Source organism: Amblyomma maculatum, chromosome 1 (genome assembly GCF_055883805.1).
Source record: "Amblyomma maculatum isolate TAMU_Amacu chromosome 1, ASM5588380v1, whole genome shotgun sequence".
In the NCBI taxonomy this organism is placed as follows: Eukaryota; Metazoa; Arthropoda; class Arachnida; order Ixodida; family Ixodidae; genus Amblyomma; species Amblyomma maculatum.
This window is the reverse complement of record NC_139344.1, coordinates 119,818,756-119,835,976: the sequence shown is the minus strand read 5'-3', so window position 1 is coordinate 119,835,976 and position 17,221 is coordinate 119,818,756.

Genomic DNA, 17,221 nt, shown 5'->3' with positions numbered 1-17,221 from the left:
CCACGGCGGACCTATGTCCACAGCTGTGGAGGCAAACTTCAATCCAGCTGGCAGAACGGCGTGCTCAGCTAGGGAGGAATTAATAGCCCACAACACGCACGACGTTCACCACAGAAATCAAACAATGCGGCACAAGCACATTTCCCTCTTAACACATGCCGAATAAATAGGCTGTACTGGAGCTTCAAAGGTGTCGTCCTTATAAGACGAGGGCACTGTGACGCACACTGCAGTCCGCGATGGTACGACTGTGTATTCGGAGGCACTAAATACAGTTCCCGCATCGCACGAACTTTCCAAGAGATTAGGCACAAATGTCTGCTCGAAATAAATCGCTCCACTTCCACAGTCAACGGTAGCGCCACACATTTTCAAGAAGTCCATGCCTAAAATCACATCATGTGGAATGGGCAATAACAATAAATTCCGCTTGAAAAACTGATCCGCCCAGTTCTACTTCTACACTACACACACCCAAAGGCTGTAACGATTTATCGCTTACTGCAGAGAATGTTGACATAGGGGCACACTGAAACATCACTTTGCGCCCCAACAACTGTTTAAATGCTAAACTAAAACAGTAGCACCAGTATCCACAAGAGCGACCTCACCTCCATCGGTCGCGCTGACTAGTTTTCCGGATGAGGTGAAGAGCGCTGGCGTGGCGATGGAGAGCGGCGTGTGCGGAGGGGAATCACGCTGCGATCAGATGGCGGAGAAGGGTTCCTTATGCTGCCCTGATAATGATTCGGTGCAGCGGATGAGTGGAGGGTAGATACTGCTGCTAGTAGTCTGGCTGTGCAGTAGTATAGGTGGTGGTGGTACCGTAACGAGGTGAGCGGCGATACCGCTGCTGGTAACCTGGCTCTGCAACATAGCTGGTGGTACCGTAGCGAGGTGAGCGGCGACGATGGCGCATAGCTTAAAAAAGACGCAGTTGTGCGTGCGATTAGCGCCGGTTTCCTTGGTTGTCTTTTATGCCTTCTGCATAGAATGAGCAGTGGGCTGGGTTATGAGAAAAAAAAAGAAAAATGAAAAGAGAAGGGTTGGTGTGAATAGTCACCTCTGAGTGGAGTGAACTCTAAGCCCGTGGTATTTCGTTTTTCTTTGCCAGGCGTCGCAGTACGAACCACAGAGCGGGTCAGTAGAAGGGATGTGTGAAATTCGGAAACGTTCTAACCCCCCCCCCTCCCCCCCCCCCCCCCCCCCCTGACCTTCCGGGCTTCAAAAACACTCGGGAACGTGAACGTGAATCTCATTTTATTCACAAATTTAATACCATTCAAAAGAGTCTTAACGAGAATCTTGGGACCCTTTAGTTTATACATGCTCCCCAAACCAAATAATCTGCTAATCATTTTGAAATGGCTTATCTCTCATACCAAATTATTATTCACTTATCACCTAAGACTTCTAACCTCCTGGATTTTTGGTTAAAGGATAATTGAGGAGAGATTTAGAGGTCGTACGGCGCTGCAGTCTCTCAACACCACTTTTTTTTTTTCAGCAATGAAAGGCGAGGTCAGGGGGGGAGTGGCTAAGAGCATTTCCGAATTCCACACATCCCTTCTACTGACCCGCTCTGTGGTTCGTACTGCGACGCCTGGCAAAGAAAAACGAAATACCACGGGCTTAGAGTTCACTCCACTCAGAGGTGACTTTCACACCAACCCTTCTCTTTTCATTTTTCTTTTTTTTTTTTCTCATAATCCAGCCCACTGCTCATTCTATGCAGAGGGCATAAAAGACAACCAAGGCAACCGGCGCTAATCGCACGCACAACTGCGTCTTTTTTAAGCTGTGCGCTAACTCTGAGTGGAAAGAAGCCTTCCCTCTCGAATACCAGCGCCCGCACACGCCACATTCCCTACAACACCTGTTTGACCTTACACTGACCGAGGAACCCACCCCGGACTGCGTTTGTTTGTTCTCTCTTGTCTATTCTCCCGCCTTCCAGATTTCATCCCTCCCCTTTTTCTTTTTTGAATTTCTTAAGAACTGTCCTTACTCGTGACAACTTTATTGCTTTGTTTGTTTTGTAGCGGTGACTGCTTAAAAAGGCAGTCCCAAGAGGTGTAACACAGTCTTGATAAAGGTCGGGCTCGGACCGAAACGTCGACAACTAATAAATGTGTCTCTAAGAAGTGTCTACTCTCTTCAACTTTTAATTACGGAAGCCAACGGAAACTACTTCGTTATATATATATATGAAGGAAAGAAGCCAACAGTCGGCGAGGCCAAAGAAAGCAATTAAAGACATAAAACATAATCCCCAATGCTTTCCTTGGCCTCGCCGACTGTTGACTTCTTTCCTTCATGTATTATAACGATTATAACGAGCACCCTCATTTCCCCTTCATTTATCTGCTTATATATATATATATATATATATATATATATATATATGCCTCTTGTACTCACTAGGCTGTGCGATCAGCACGGGAAGTTATGCGCCAGCGTTTTGTAAAGCTCACTAGACCAATTTATCGCAGAGCCCCAGAGTTTGTGCGTCAACTTCGGGCCAGTGGTTTCCGCGACCGCACTACTTAAACGGCGTTTTCCTTAATATCAGTCATTTATACTTTACGTGCCAAAGCTACAGCTCTCCAATTTGGCACATCGTAGTGGAGGGCTCCGAATACATTTTGTCGAGTGGAAATACTTTAATATGCAAACCGTAGAGATTTTGTACTTCTCTCCTACGGAAATACGGCCGCTATTACCATTATTTTATAACTGCATGTAACCTTGCGCTCAATAACAAAGTACCGCCCTACCGCGGTGGCGCAGTGGTTAGGGCGCTCGACTTCAGTATGCGGGATCGAATCCCGACCACGGCTTTCGCTTTTAGATGGAGGCGAAAACCAAGGCGTCTGTGGTGTGTGCGATGTCAGTGCACGTTAAAGAACCCCCGGTGGTCGAAATATGCGGAGTCGGGGACCTTAAACAGTAATCTAAACTAAAATAGTTACAAAGCACCATAGCCACTGAGCTACCATGCAGGGTTATTGCGTAAGCAATACTAAGCCAGGCTTCAGCTCGTCGCGTAAACCCGGCCGGTAGCCACGTTTGACCTTCAGAGCGACCGCAGATGGGGCCCCTCTTCAAGCCGTCGGGTAAACCCGGTCGGTAGCCACGCTGCGCTGCAGATGGCGGAGGACCTCACCCCAATTACTGCCTTGGGCTGAGGTCCTCGAGGACGCTCCGTTGTATAGACACTACGACATAAAGATAGACGCAGCCAGGCTAGGCCACATGTGTGATCAAGCCCGGGAAGAAGTGTAAGTGTGCAAATGCGTGTTCGCTCGCTTTGCCCGACCATTCGACATGCTGTCTGATTCTCAATACTGCACCCATCAACAAGTGTATTCATTGGTATAAATAAAGCAAAACAAGACTAGCCATTTCCAGTGTATGACCCATCTTTATAGCCTGAACATATCGCACCACACTACATGCTGAACCTGAGCGTAGCCATGCAGTATTGCTTACGCAACCTACCGGGTTTAACTAAAGCTAAACCTCAGCAAATTTTTTATTATGCCCGGGAGCATCTGACGATCACTGCTTGATTTTTAGAGATGGTGCGCATTCGATTTGTTGTTCAGAAAGTGTCATCTGAACTGTACCTTCTCTCGTCCTTGCAACCCTGGTTTAGACCCAGTCTCACGTGCGAGGAACATTGTTGTCCTCTTAACGTGCGCAGGTGCGACGCCGGTTGCAGGCCGCTGGGGCCACCGTGGTGCGTCGCTACACCGGTTGCACCCACCTGCTGTGCTATCTGCACAGGATCCGAAGCGCCTCTGTCAGGTTCTGGCTGCCCAAGTTGCAGCGAGTGGCGGAGTTCATCTGCTGGGTGGTGCTGATCCGTCTGGTGATGCTGCTGTCCGTGATAACCTCGGTGCTTCTGGCCTCTTTCTTGATCGCCAGCCTGGCCCTGGGAGGCCCTGTGATGCTGCAAGCTCAGTCCGAGTTTCTGAGCCAGTCTTTCTGCGAGGGTGTCGCCCTCGTCTGCCACTACGTCTCGAACCCCCCAGCAAGAGCGCCTGCTGGGGAACGCCAGGAGGGACAAATGGCCTGAGTAGTCGCGCTCCTTCGCGGGAGCACAGCATGAGCGGGCACGCCTTTTCGCAGCGGACAGTGCACGCACAGGTCAAAAAGCAGTTTTGTGAGTCGTGTGTTACATTGGGTGAGCCGAAACTTACTCTGTTGTCGTCCCATCGCGGCCAGTTGTCCAGCCTTTCACGTGGGAGCCACAGCGCAGATATTCGCCGAGGAAAGCAGTGACTTCGCACAACTGGGCTGCTAGCTAGGCTCTCCAGCCGCGGTCTCAACGGGCTGCAAGTTTCCGGGATGCCTTCGCACTTGTGCACCAGTGTGGTCATTGTGACGTAAGTCGGCAGCTTGTAGAGCATTTCACTTGTGCACATAAGCATCGCATATTAATACTGCATGTTTTAAAAGACAATGCTGGCATCCTAATGCTTCTTTTCAGCTAGAAACAAGCTGGAGTCTTTTCATGGACTTGAGTTGCGGTATTGTGCCGAAAAACCAGCTGTAGCGAAGTTGACCACTGATCAGTGTAATATGCGCTTGGTGTTTCATGTAAAATGTGCTACGAGCTGCTGCCTTAGAGACCCTCCGTTGCTCTACCTGAGTTGAACAGCCAACCAAAACTCTCATCGTTTATTCGTCAAGGGTAAAGTGTGTTAAAATTGACATGAAAACAGCAGTGACCCACCTTGCTTGAAAAATAATTACTTGCTACTGTAACCACAGCTGATCTGACGAGTGTTATGAAAGCAAACATGACTAGAACTTTTGAAAATTGCAAGTAAATTAGCTTCGATTCACCGGCGTAGCTTAAAATTGCCCCTTTCAAGGTGCTGCCAGAAGACCTCCAGGTTCAATACCTCGCATTGAAAACTTGTGGCGATTGACAGAGCGCACGCAAGGTAAATCAGACCATTGTACTGGGCGCCGTCAGACTACGCACATGGCATGGTGCGTCCGCTCGCTGCCAACGAAATATGGATGACATTAGAGGCCCTGCTGGGAAAACAATTGGACTGCTTTTGTGAATAACATAGGTTGAGAATGTTGGTCGGAGGTGGTTGCGGCTGAAGAGGACAGGAGGTTAACAACAGGTGAAGAACTCAGATCCAGCTAGACCGGAGGCAGAGGACGTCTGGAGCACAGTACGGCAGGAGAATCAGGCTGGAAAAAGCACTGAGCAGCAGACATTGGGTTGTGTTCTGGAATCAAGACTTCTGCAACGGGACTCAAAAGCTCTGCATCTCGTCTGCCATGCCGAAACCGCTTTGTACCATTGTCGCAGTGATTTGAAAGTGCTTGTTTTGTTCATCTTGAAATGTGGTTTCAGGCGGCACTGATGCGCGCACCATGCGTTCAGCATGTATCGAGACACCCTCTTCTTTGTTCTGTGCAGTGCACCTTTCATTTTCTCTCACCCAGTGTACCGCGCGCTTTCATAGTTTTGTCGGCTGCCTATTTGACTAGCGCTGTCCGTAGTGTGGTGTTCTTGAGCTGCCTTGCTTGCTGTTTAGTGTGTATGTGTAGTGTGTGCTGGTTTAGTTGTGTGAGCTGCTGTGACATTAAATGTTTCTAACTCTTGCGTCGCGCTATCCGATTTCTCAGCGTGTTTTGGGAGCGCAAATCAGACCCGGTACACGGCGGCCTTCAACTGCATGGCGGCGCAGCACAGCTGAACAGACCACTTGACACGCACATCATATGTATTCTGAACATGCATGATGCAGGAATCGAAGGGCGTGTGGTTGCGCGCTGTCCAACCTGGTATTCTAAGCGGGCTAGTGGCTCAGTCCCAGGAAGGAGAGCGCATAGTGCTCCCAACGACCGATTGATGCTGCAAGGGCTTCACTTCAAAAGTCCTCATCCTGTTTGTTTGCGGGAGATGATCACATTACCGATAGCATTCCCCAACATGCGTATGAATTCTGGACACAATTTTTCAACTGGAAGTTGTTTAAACGCAGTTTTCGCAAAGCGCAAGACTGCGCCTTAAAAATCAATGTATCCGCATAACTCCAGTCAACTTTTGAATATATATTGCCAAAATCGCAACCCATTATTACCTATGGCACTATTAACACTTTTACTAAAAAGCAGGGCAAACTAAGATTTTGCTAGTTATCAAGGCTATTTCCGTCGATATGTTGCATAGCACTATCTTAATTCACAGTTACATGCCAGTTGTTGCCAAAAACGCGTCCTATTCGGTTTTTATGGCAACATTATCTGCTCAATATGATCGCAGGGCAACTTTAAAAGCAAGAGTTTGCGGCGCATTCGAAGGCTGAATGTTAGACCTTATCGATACATTCGTTGTCATATCCTACCGCACAAGGTCACTGCTGCTGGAGGCGCGGACGCTATTGCATACAGGCTGCCTGTACCAAGTTGCATCCCAACGCCACATCACTCTGAAAGCGCTCCTGCTGTGGTTCACGAGGGCCTAGGACAGTAAAAGGGTCCGGTCTGCCGCGTGACGTTATCAGCGACAACAGTTTCACGCATTATAGGTCCGAGAGAGAACAGTATACATACACTTGTACTACATATGGGGCCCCGCCGGGGTGGCGCAGTGGTTACGGCTATTTACTATACTGTGCCCAAAGACGCGAGATCGAATCCCGGCCTTGGCGGCCGCTTTTCGATGGAGACGAAAAGCGTGTGCTGTGCGATGTCTGCACGTTAAAGAACCCCAGATGGTCGAAATTTCCGGAGTCCTCCACTACGGCGTCTCTCATATAACCTGAGTCGCATTGGGACGTTAAACCCGTGCAAGGACCACTTGTACGTCACGCATTTCAATTATTTTTTTAATTTAGTTATCAATTTATTTCTTTGTATGAACACGTATACCAGTGTTTTTTTCTTTTCATTCATAGATTTCTTGTATTTTTTTTCTCCGAAAGCAAAGTCTAACAGAAGCTTATCTAGTTGACATGCACTGGTGTAGCACGGAATTCCCTCGCGTTAGAGCGACAGCGGTCGAGGTGCAGAGAAGCCGCACGTGCGAAGGTCTCTGCACACGTAAGCTCCAGCGGTCTGAATTTGTCCAGACTGTGTTCTGTGCTTTGCACGTACTTCACTGCGGACGGCACAACGGAATGCCATGTCCAGTGAGAGTGGGCTTTGTCCACTCACAGCGCGGAAAAAAAGTGGGACGCTTTGCGTAACCTCGAGGTGGCATGCAAGGTTCTCCAGGTTAAACAAAACAAACAAAACAAGCCACTAACCTCTGACACGTACATCTAGATATACTGTTCAACGTTGCTACCGATGTGTTTTTGAAATTCAACTGCAGATGAAATTGCAAGATTCTGGATCAAGCAAACCGCTCCAGCTCGTTCTAGTTTGTGTAGAGGTAATCGGGAAAGTGCGATGCAGTGACCACAGGATGGTGAGGTCCCCAATTAGCCTAGATCTGAAGAAGGAGCGCAACAGATTAGTAAGAAAGAAACCCATCAACGAATTGGCGGTCAGGGGGAGGGCAGAGGAGTTCAGGATCTCGCTACAGAATAGGTATTCAGCTCTAACTGAGGATGGCGACATTACCCTCGAAGCAACGAACAATAATTTCAGAGATATCATTACTGAGTGTGCTGTAGAAGTAGGCGGTAGGATAGTTAGAGAGGACACCGGTAAGCTGTCTCAGGAGACGAAAGATTTGATTAAGAAACGCCAGAGCATGAAAGCTTCCAATCCTACAGACCAGATAGAATTGGCCGAAATATCAAAGCTAATCAATAAGCGCAAGGTGGCCGATATAAGGAAGTATAACATGGAGAAAATTGAGCATGCTGTAAAGAACGGGGGAAGCCTTAAAGCGGTAAAGAAGAAATTGGGCATAGCACCTCGGCGGCTGCGTTTCGATGGAGGCGAAACGAAGAGGCGTCGTGTGCTGTGCGATGTCAGCGCACGTTAAAGATCCCCAGGTGGTCGAAATTACTCCGTAGCCCTCCACTACGGCTCCTCTTTCTCTCTTTCCACTTTCATTCCCACCTTCCTCCCTTCCCTTACGGCGCGGTTCGGGTGTCCACAGAGCAAGTGTGACAGTTACTGCGCCTTTCCCTTCCTGTGAACCAATTTAACTTTATTTAAAACCAGATGTATGCGATAAGGGACAAGGCGGGCAACGTCATCACTAATATGGAAAAGATAGTCAAAGTAGCCGAGGAGTTCTATACAGATCTCTACAGTAGCCAAAGTAGTCAGGACCGTAATGAGATTGGCGGTAGGGAAAAACAGTCAGACGTTCCACCAGTGACGAAGGACGAGGTCCAGAAAGCACTAGAAACTATGAAAAGGGGGAAATCAGCTGGAGAGGATCAGATAACTACAGATTTGCTGAAGGACGGGGGCGATATCGTGCTAGAAAAACTGGCCACCCTGTATACGCAGTGCCTGGTGTCATCGACGGTACCGGAACCATGGAAGAATGCAAACATTATCCTCATTCACAAGAAAGGGGACTCTAAGGACCTTAAAAATTACAGACCAATCAGCTTACTGTCTGTTACGTATAAGGTATTTACTAAGGTAATCGCTAATAGAATCAGGACAACCTTAGACTGCAATCAAGCAAAGGATCAAGCAGGGTTTCGGAAACGGTACTCTACTATCGATCATATCCATACCATCAATCAGGTGATAGAAAAATTCTCTGAATATAACCAGCCCTTATACATAGCATTCATTGATTACGAAAAAGCATTTGACTCAGTTGAAACCTCGGCGGTGATGCAGGCATTGCGAAATCAGGTGGTAGACGAGCCGTACGTGAAAGTGCTGGAAGATATATATAGTGGCTGCACAGCAACCATAGTTCTGCATAAAGAAAGTAACAAAATTCCCATAAAGAAAGGTGTTAGGCAAGGAGACACAATCTCCCCAGTACTATTCACAGCTTGTTTAGAGGAAGTATTCAGAGACTTGGAATGGGAGCAGTTAGGGATAAGGGTAGATGAGAATACCTCAGTAATCTGCGATTTGCTGATGACATTGCCTTGCTAAGCAACTCGGGGGATGAACTGCAAATAATGATTGATGACCTAGACAGGAAAAGTAGAAAGGTAGGCTTGAAAATCAGTATGCAGAAGACCAAGGTAATGTTCAACAGCCACGGGAAGGAACAGCAGTTTACGTTAGGTAGCAAAGCACTGGAAGTAGTAGGCGAATATGTCTACTTAGGACAGGTAGTAACCGCAGATCCGGACCACGAAAAGGAAATAACAAGAAGAATAAGATTGGGATGGAGCGCATTTGGCAAGCACTCGCAGATTATGACTAGCAGCTTACCGGTATCGCTAAAGAGGAAAGTATACAACAGTTGCATCTTGCCTGTACTCAGCTATGGGGCTGAAACGTGGAGGCTAACCAAGAGAGTTCTACTTAAGTTGAGGACAACCCAGAGGGCTATGGAACGAAAAATGGTAGGGGTAACATTAAGAGATAGAAAGCGTGCAGAGTGGGTCAGAGAAATAACTCAAGTTACCGACATTCTAGTAGAAATTAAGAAGAAGAAATGGACATGGGCAGGACATGTAGTGCGAAGAGAGGATAACCGATGGTCGGTGAGGGTAACAAACTGGATTCCAAGGGAAGGAAATCGTAGCAGGGAGCGGCAGAGAGTTAGGTGGGCAGATGAGATTAAGAAGTTCGCAGGGGTCAAGTGGATGCAGCTAGCACAGAACCGGGTTAAGTGGAGAAATATGGGAGAGGCCTTCGCCCTGCAGTGGGTATAATCAGGCTGATGATGATGATGATGATGATTGCTAATAAAAGATGAATGAAAAGAAACGCACTAGTAATCAATTGCTACTCTTTAATTGTTCAGACGTGTCACGGGAAATTAAGTACATATTGGATGCAGAAGTTTGCCGGTAGGATTTGAAAATACAAGTTCGTAACATGCCCTGCTGCGGCGGTGCAGTGGTTATGATGCCCGACTACTGTGCCGGAGTACCCGCGGGTTCGATCAAGACCGCCGGCGGCTGCGTTTCGCGATGGAGGTGAAACGAAGATACCCATGTGGTCGAAATTACTTCAGAGCCCTCCACTACGGCATCGCTTTCACTGTTTCAGCTTTCACTCCTACCTTCCTCCCTTCCCCTACGGCGCTATCAGGTGTACGCAGAACAAATAGCGACAGACACTGCGTCTGCGACAGACAGACAATACTGCGCCAGGTTTCGGCCCGTCGCGTAGTCCGTGGCCGCAGCCACGAATGACCTTAAACAGCCGCGAAGAAGAGGAAGAACGCTCGGTCACCCGCAGCTAATGCTTTCGCCACCTCCTTGATCCAGCCCCGTCCAATATAGTCAACAGATACGCTATAGACCAGATCATTCATGCATATTCCGGAAGCGGGGAACAATTGATATTGGAGATTTGTACCCGAACTACACGAGACGCGACAACCCGACTCTTGACGAGCCTTTCTCGGACGCATAGATCTGGGTCGCACTGGCTCAACTCAAGACAAAATCTTGTCCTGGGCCAGATAAAATCAATAAGATGCTGCGGAACCTAGATCTAAAGTCGGTCACAGCGCTTACGGATTACTTGAATGAGTGCTGGAAGAGTGGTAGCATACCCCAATGCTGGAAGCACGCCAAGGTGGTTTTTATTCCAGAACCTAACAAGATGATAAACCTTGATAACCTTAGGCCAATCTCGCTTACCTCATGCTTAGGTAAGCTAATGGAGCATGTTGTGCTTAACAAACTGCAATATTATACCGAAGAATACTCTCTTCTACCACACACCATGGTGGGCTTCAGAAGGGGACTTTCTACACAGGATGTCATGCTTCAACTGTCACATGACATTAACAGATCTAACAAGGTAAATATGCAGGCCATTCTGGCTATCGACCTAAAGATATCATTTGACAATGTCTACCATTATACTATACTAGAGCACCTAAACGAAATTAACCCTGTGCGAAAGGCTTACAACTACATCAAGGCCTTTCTCAGTGAGCGCTCGGTGGAACTGCACGTGGGAAATGACTCGATAAAGCTGCGAAACAGAGGTACTCCTCGGGGGGTTGTTCTCTCTCCATTCCTCTTTAATCTGGCATTAATCAAGATCCCGGATAGGCTCGTCAAAATACCAGCAGTACAGCACAGCCTCTACGCGGACGATATTATGGTGTGGGTAACAAAGGGCTCTCATGGTGAAATCGAGGCCGCTCTTCTAGCATCTGCAGACGTGCGTCATCGATGAAGAGGCCAGGAGAGCGGGCCTCGAATGCTCCCCTGAAAAATCGGAGCTTATAGTGTTTCATAAAGGCAAATTAAGTGCGCCCTTGACGACAGTCATTATACAGGGCGTGCAAGTAACAAAGGTCGTCCAAGAAATCAAGATTCTGGGGCTCAGGCTGCAAACAAACTCTGGAAACACGCCAGCAATCAACAAACTCAAATGGGTGGTTCACCAAACAGCCAGACTAATAAATACAAAGAATTACTAATAGAAAACGAGGCATGAAAGAACACAACCTCTTCAAACTTATAGACGCCTTCATCATAAGCAGGATTACATACTCCCTCCAGTATACTTAAAACTCCGAAGAAACGAAGTTGAGAGCGTCGACGCCATCATTAGGATGGCTTACAAAACAGCAATGGGCCTGGTTCGCTCTATTCCCAACGAAGAGCTTTTCAAACTCGGGGTGCGCAACTGCCCAAGTAAGGCACCAGTCTAGCACGCCCGCCGGTAGGACAATACTTGAGAGATGAGGTATTGAGGGCGAACCCCTACAAGACCTCCCTCAAACTATTCCACGCGATATCCGAAAGAGATCACCATCAAACCTCTTCCTCGGAACATGAACCCCCACGAACACCAAGGCCGAAGAGAAGCACGAGCTAAGAGCCTGCAAAGACCCTGAGCCGACTACAGGATGTCATCTACGTCGACGCCGCAGAAGACGCGGAAGACCCTAACAAATATTCGATATGCATGTGGAGTCACACACCCCAGCGTTACCCAGCGAGACTCGTTATGGCGGAGGCTGTTTCCACATCCAGACCCCTAGTGGCGGAGGAGGCCGCCATCGCCGCGGCCATCGCCTTTACCTATGCAACAACCATAGTAAGCGACTCCAAACTGGCGATCAGCAACTTTGTAGAGCCTCCAATCCCGCCTCACAAATACTCAGTGAAATGAGAGAATCTCCTTTCTTGAGAGACATTGAATTAATATGGACCCCAGCTCATGCGGGGAATCCAGGAAATGAGGCTGCCCACCAATACTCCCTAGAATTAGCCGGCCGAGCGGTGGCGCAAAATCAGGAACCGGAACCCTTCGGTGAGCCAGCCGTATCATACCGAACTCGCCGCACATTACAAAGCAATAGGAAGAACACTCCAACCACCCCATAAAACACTGACCAGACAACCACAAGTAATATGGAGACAGCTACAGACGGGGACCCTCCCCAATTCAATCTAAATATCAAAATTCATAAATAAGGATGTGAATCCCTTCTGCTGGTTTTGTGGGGAGAAAGACAACTTCGAACATATGATCTGGGCGTGCACAGCCCATAAGCCTCCCTCAGAACTCTTGCCTGATCCCTCTAAAGAAGTTTGAGACAAGCTAAGGTCCAGCGATGACTCTAGCATTCAGTTCAAGGCCGTCGAATGGACCGGCGTTGCCAAAAGTCTCCACGGCCTACGGCACGCTAGCTGACTTCCCCTATTCCTCCTACTTATTGTGAATAAAGTTCTATCAGACTCAGCCTCAGCTACATATTAGTTTCAGCAGCGCTGAACCCTTCTAAGTTTTTCAGCGAACCAATAAAAAAAAATAATTACAGGTATTTACTAATAAGCTCATAAATCCGCACAATGATGGTTGCCAAATGCGAGTTCGTAGCCACGGCCAAGTCAATGTCATATAAAGTTTTGAGAGAGAGAGAGAGAGAGAGAGAGAGGAACTTTTATTCAGAGTATAGGTGTGAAATGGTCGGCCTAGGTGGGCAGCCTCCTCAATCTAGCAAACTGTGGTCTCGAGTCATCTTCCTAGTCTTGTCGACGAGGATACGCTGGTCATCCTGGCTGGGGCTTGATAGCTGGGTCTCCTATTGCCCATCTGTTAGGTCTCTCGATGGTAATAGTAGCATGTGGTCCCTTGCATCCCCACATCACATGTTGTTGGGTGTTTGGCACGTTACAAAATGTGCATTCATATCTGCAGGTGGTGGATGAGACCCTATGCAGCAAAGTGCCGTGGACGTGGCTGTTGGGTTGCATCTTTCGGAGGACGACTGATTCTTCTCTGGTTAGTTTCGCGCGAGGTATGGGAATATTTTGTTCAGTTTTTGAAACGAAAGAAAATTTATTCTCTGGAGCGGAGCTAACTGAGCGCATGAAGCGCACAGGATGCCCCGCGATAAAGCAACTCTCTCAGGTGACGTGCTGGCTACGGGGCTACGTTCGAACTCTCTGCATTACTCTGGCAGGACACACACTTGATTTTATAATAATGATTGTCAAAGGTAAAATCTACGTAGTCGGCGGTTACTATTTTTTTACTTTGCGCCTAAGGAAGAAACAAAAGAAAGCGCGCGATGTAATACTACGGCGCAGGAAGTTTGAATTTCGCGTATGTGGATTTCAGCACGCCACAGACCATAAGAGGAGCCTGCGCGCAAACTGACGCTGCGCTTGAAGAAGGCAGTTTCGGTGTAGTGTTTGAAAAAAGAAAAAAGAAAAAAAAAGGAGACACAGCATGACAGCATCTCCTCCCCACCGCTCAGCCGTCGGATTATGTAGATTACAGGGTACCGGTTTAATTTGACCGGTTCATATTGTGTGGTACAGGTCTGCCGCCATCGCGCAGTGACCATAGTTGGATGCATGTTGTTCGAGGTTGGTTTAAATACGTGTTGGTTTCGAGGTTACGACGGATAATTTCTTTTGTTTTGTTTAATTCATTCGCTAGTGGAGCGAATTCCCTCTTGTTAAGTTTATGGTGCTGATTCCTGAAGCAGATACTGTTTGTTGCCCACGTTTCCAAGGAAGGTTTCGGAAAATGACTTTTTATTCCTTTCAAACACCGATACGGTATCGCCTTGTCCGTAGCTGCTTGCTCGCCATTCGCACTGACTACTAAGCTATTAATTTAGCGGTAGTTACTAAATCTTGATTAATTATGAGTTAGTGCAATTTTCAAATAGCTTACATCTATAGCAGCTTAGAGTGCGTTGCTGAAAATATTTTCTTTCCATTTCAAACATCCTCCCTTCAAGAATTCTCGGGCTCGCTGAAACAACCGGTATTGACTCTGTAGCAGAGTGAAGTTATACTTGTCGAAATACAACGCGATGCACTGATGAAGAAGCATTCATACGTTTCAAAAGTTGTTTTTGAGAGGCCCGGTAAATGCATGCTGGCAGAGAGGACGCAGCTGTGTAATGCGCTCGAAGAGCAGCCTTATCGAACGGCCGTCGCTGTGTGCCGCGCGACTCGTTCAGGCCCAGCTAATAGGGCCGAGGGGACTCCTGTCGCAGGTGCATTAATGGGCGAAGTTATACGCGTTTACGAGTATGATTCCGCAAGCGCTGCCGAGTGCGAGAGTGAATGCCGTGGGCGGTGAAAGCCTTGAGGAGGTTAGAGCTGTGGAGGAGAATAACCTTCGCTGTCAGCACTGCGAGCGTGGCCTGCGCCTGCTCGTCCGCTAGAGGAGCTAGCACGTGCTCGTGAACTCTTGAATGACGGCCAAGGAGCGCGGATAGATCCAGGAGAACCTTCCCTCTTTTTCTTTCTGTCTCAGCGGCTTTAATTGCTCGTTTCCGGTCTCGGGCGCATGGCAACACTCGGCGGTGGCTACTTGCACTGCGGTCAGACGCCTATCAGAGGGCGCGAATTCGCTCACTCAACAGCTGAGTACAGCTTGACAGGTGCAGCTTACCGCGGCCACAGATGGCATTGTCACGGTAGCGTATTGGAAGCAAGTTGCTGGGAGAAACTGAGCTCATAAAATGACGACTCATAGCAGATTAACCTTTTGCTACATGTTCGTGGTTTAGATTTTCAAGGTGGTGAGGGTTATTCGAAAGCACGTATTAACAAAAAAGGAACGACTTTTTTTTTTTTGTGCCGCAGAAATTTTTCCGCATACGCTACAACATGGCAAAGAGCGAGATGTTTTTCTTATTCTTTGCCATTTTCTTTGAGGGGGAGGGGGGGGGGGGGGTGAATGCAGTGACGTGCTACAGGTGAACACCCCGCTCCCGTGCTGTGGTCCTGTTGGCACGACGCTGCGCTCAGTAATGATCTGCTGGTTCGGTGGTAGAGCATGCATCGTATGCACCGAACTACAGTGTATACCGAACGTAACTTGCAAGGAGGGGCGTATAGCCAACGCTTATTGAACACGATAAAGGAAGCCAGCAGTGAGCGAAAACCACGTGCTTGTCCTTCTTTCGGCGAGTCCTGGCTTCCTTCATGTTTACGTCATTACAAGTCCCCATTTCCCTTCTCTTGTCTGCTCGAAACTATATAGGGAGGTGTCAAGCCCGTTTCACATGCTGCGACTGCAACGAAAATTTTCGGTGCAGTCGGTGACGCCGCAGTAAGATTTCGCACAGTGCTTTCACATGCAGCGAACCCGCGTGCGAATTCGGTGAGAGATGCTATGGTGGAGATGCGAGATACCGTCAGGGTCGTTTGATGTTTTGTAGAAAACGCGTACACGGAGCGTGTTTAATTTATATACTCTGATGTATTTTTAGTAATAACTCATACGTATTTATGAAAACGTGCAATCTATCAGCGTACAAAAAGCGCGTTGCTGCGCCGAATGAAACCACTCGGACGTGAAAATAGGGGTGTCTCATGGACGCGCACGCTCCCCAGCTCCCCTTCGATACTGTACGTGCCAGCCCGTTTCACGTCAACATACGTCACATGACGTCACGGCGCTCCTCAGCTCCTCACTGGTCAGTCGCAGAACGACCGCGCCGACGCTGCGACTGAATTCCAACCTGTTGGAAACGCCTCCGCGGCTGGAGCGACGCTCGCTCTGCGGCTAGACCGACGAGAATCGCAGCGTCGCAGTGTATGTGAACGGGCCTCATGCGACGTCGCATGTGGATTGCCATTATCAATGTGGTGGCTACAACATCTAGAGGTACAGTGGCTGTCATTATTGATAGCACATCATGACGATGTGAACTGGAGTTTCTCGATCCCATAGGCTATTTAAGGGCCAACATCTTCTTCGTCCGTGCCTCCCGAAATAACGTTAACGACTCCGCAGTTCTACCAGCAGCGCTCGCAGAGGCAGTTCGCGCTCATTTATTTGAACGCATTAGAGCTTCCGGTGAGTGTCGTACAGCGGAGTCAATTTGCTGTGTGTGCCAATTGTCTATTTCGTGCCAACTATGCAGACCGAGCGGAGAGCTGTGTTGGACATGCAAGCGAAATGGAACCTCTGCCGCGACTCGGCTCAGCGTAAACATTTGCCGCCTCCGTGAAACCAAGCAGTAAATTAAACGGCGTAATTGTGCTCGCAGCTGTTAGAGAGAACCAATCATCAGCCAGTTTCTTTTAACATTACCTGATTACATTACTTGGCTATTGACTACCCTATAATAGTTCAGAGGATAACAGCTCATTGTGGCTTCCTGGCTAACGAAAAAGCGGAGGAAGCGACCCGCACAGGCCTTCAGCATCGTATACCTGCAAGCGGATTTACTTAACAAAAACCAATGCGGCACAAATGGCTGAAAGGTAGGCTCCCGAAGAAAAGCAGCGGTTTCGGAACTTGCCGACCACATCATTACCCCGTTCTTCACTCCCTCATCTCAGATATAGACTACCACACCGACTAACTCGCCATCTCGAATCTCTTCGCCGTCCAGTTTAGCTTGACGCTGCGTTCACAAACGGCTTACGGTTCTGTTTAGGGTGAAGGAGCAATCCCTCTTGAGTGAATTGCAGTGCAGTCGAACCAGCACATTATATTATGTTTGAATGCCCAGCATTTGCCGAAGAACGTGTGCATTATGAACATCTAACAATGGATTTTGTGTTGAGTTCCCTAGCATATCATAGATAACACATACCCGCGTAATTAGCTTATTGTTTTCATATGCCAAATATATTGAACTCCTAGATAAACTTTTAGCCCTCCACGTTTTTCAATACTGCGCACCATC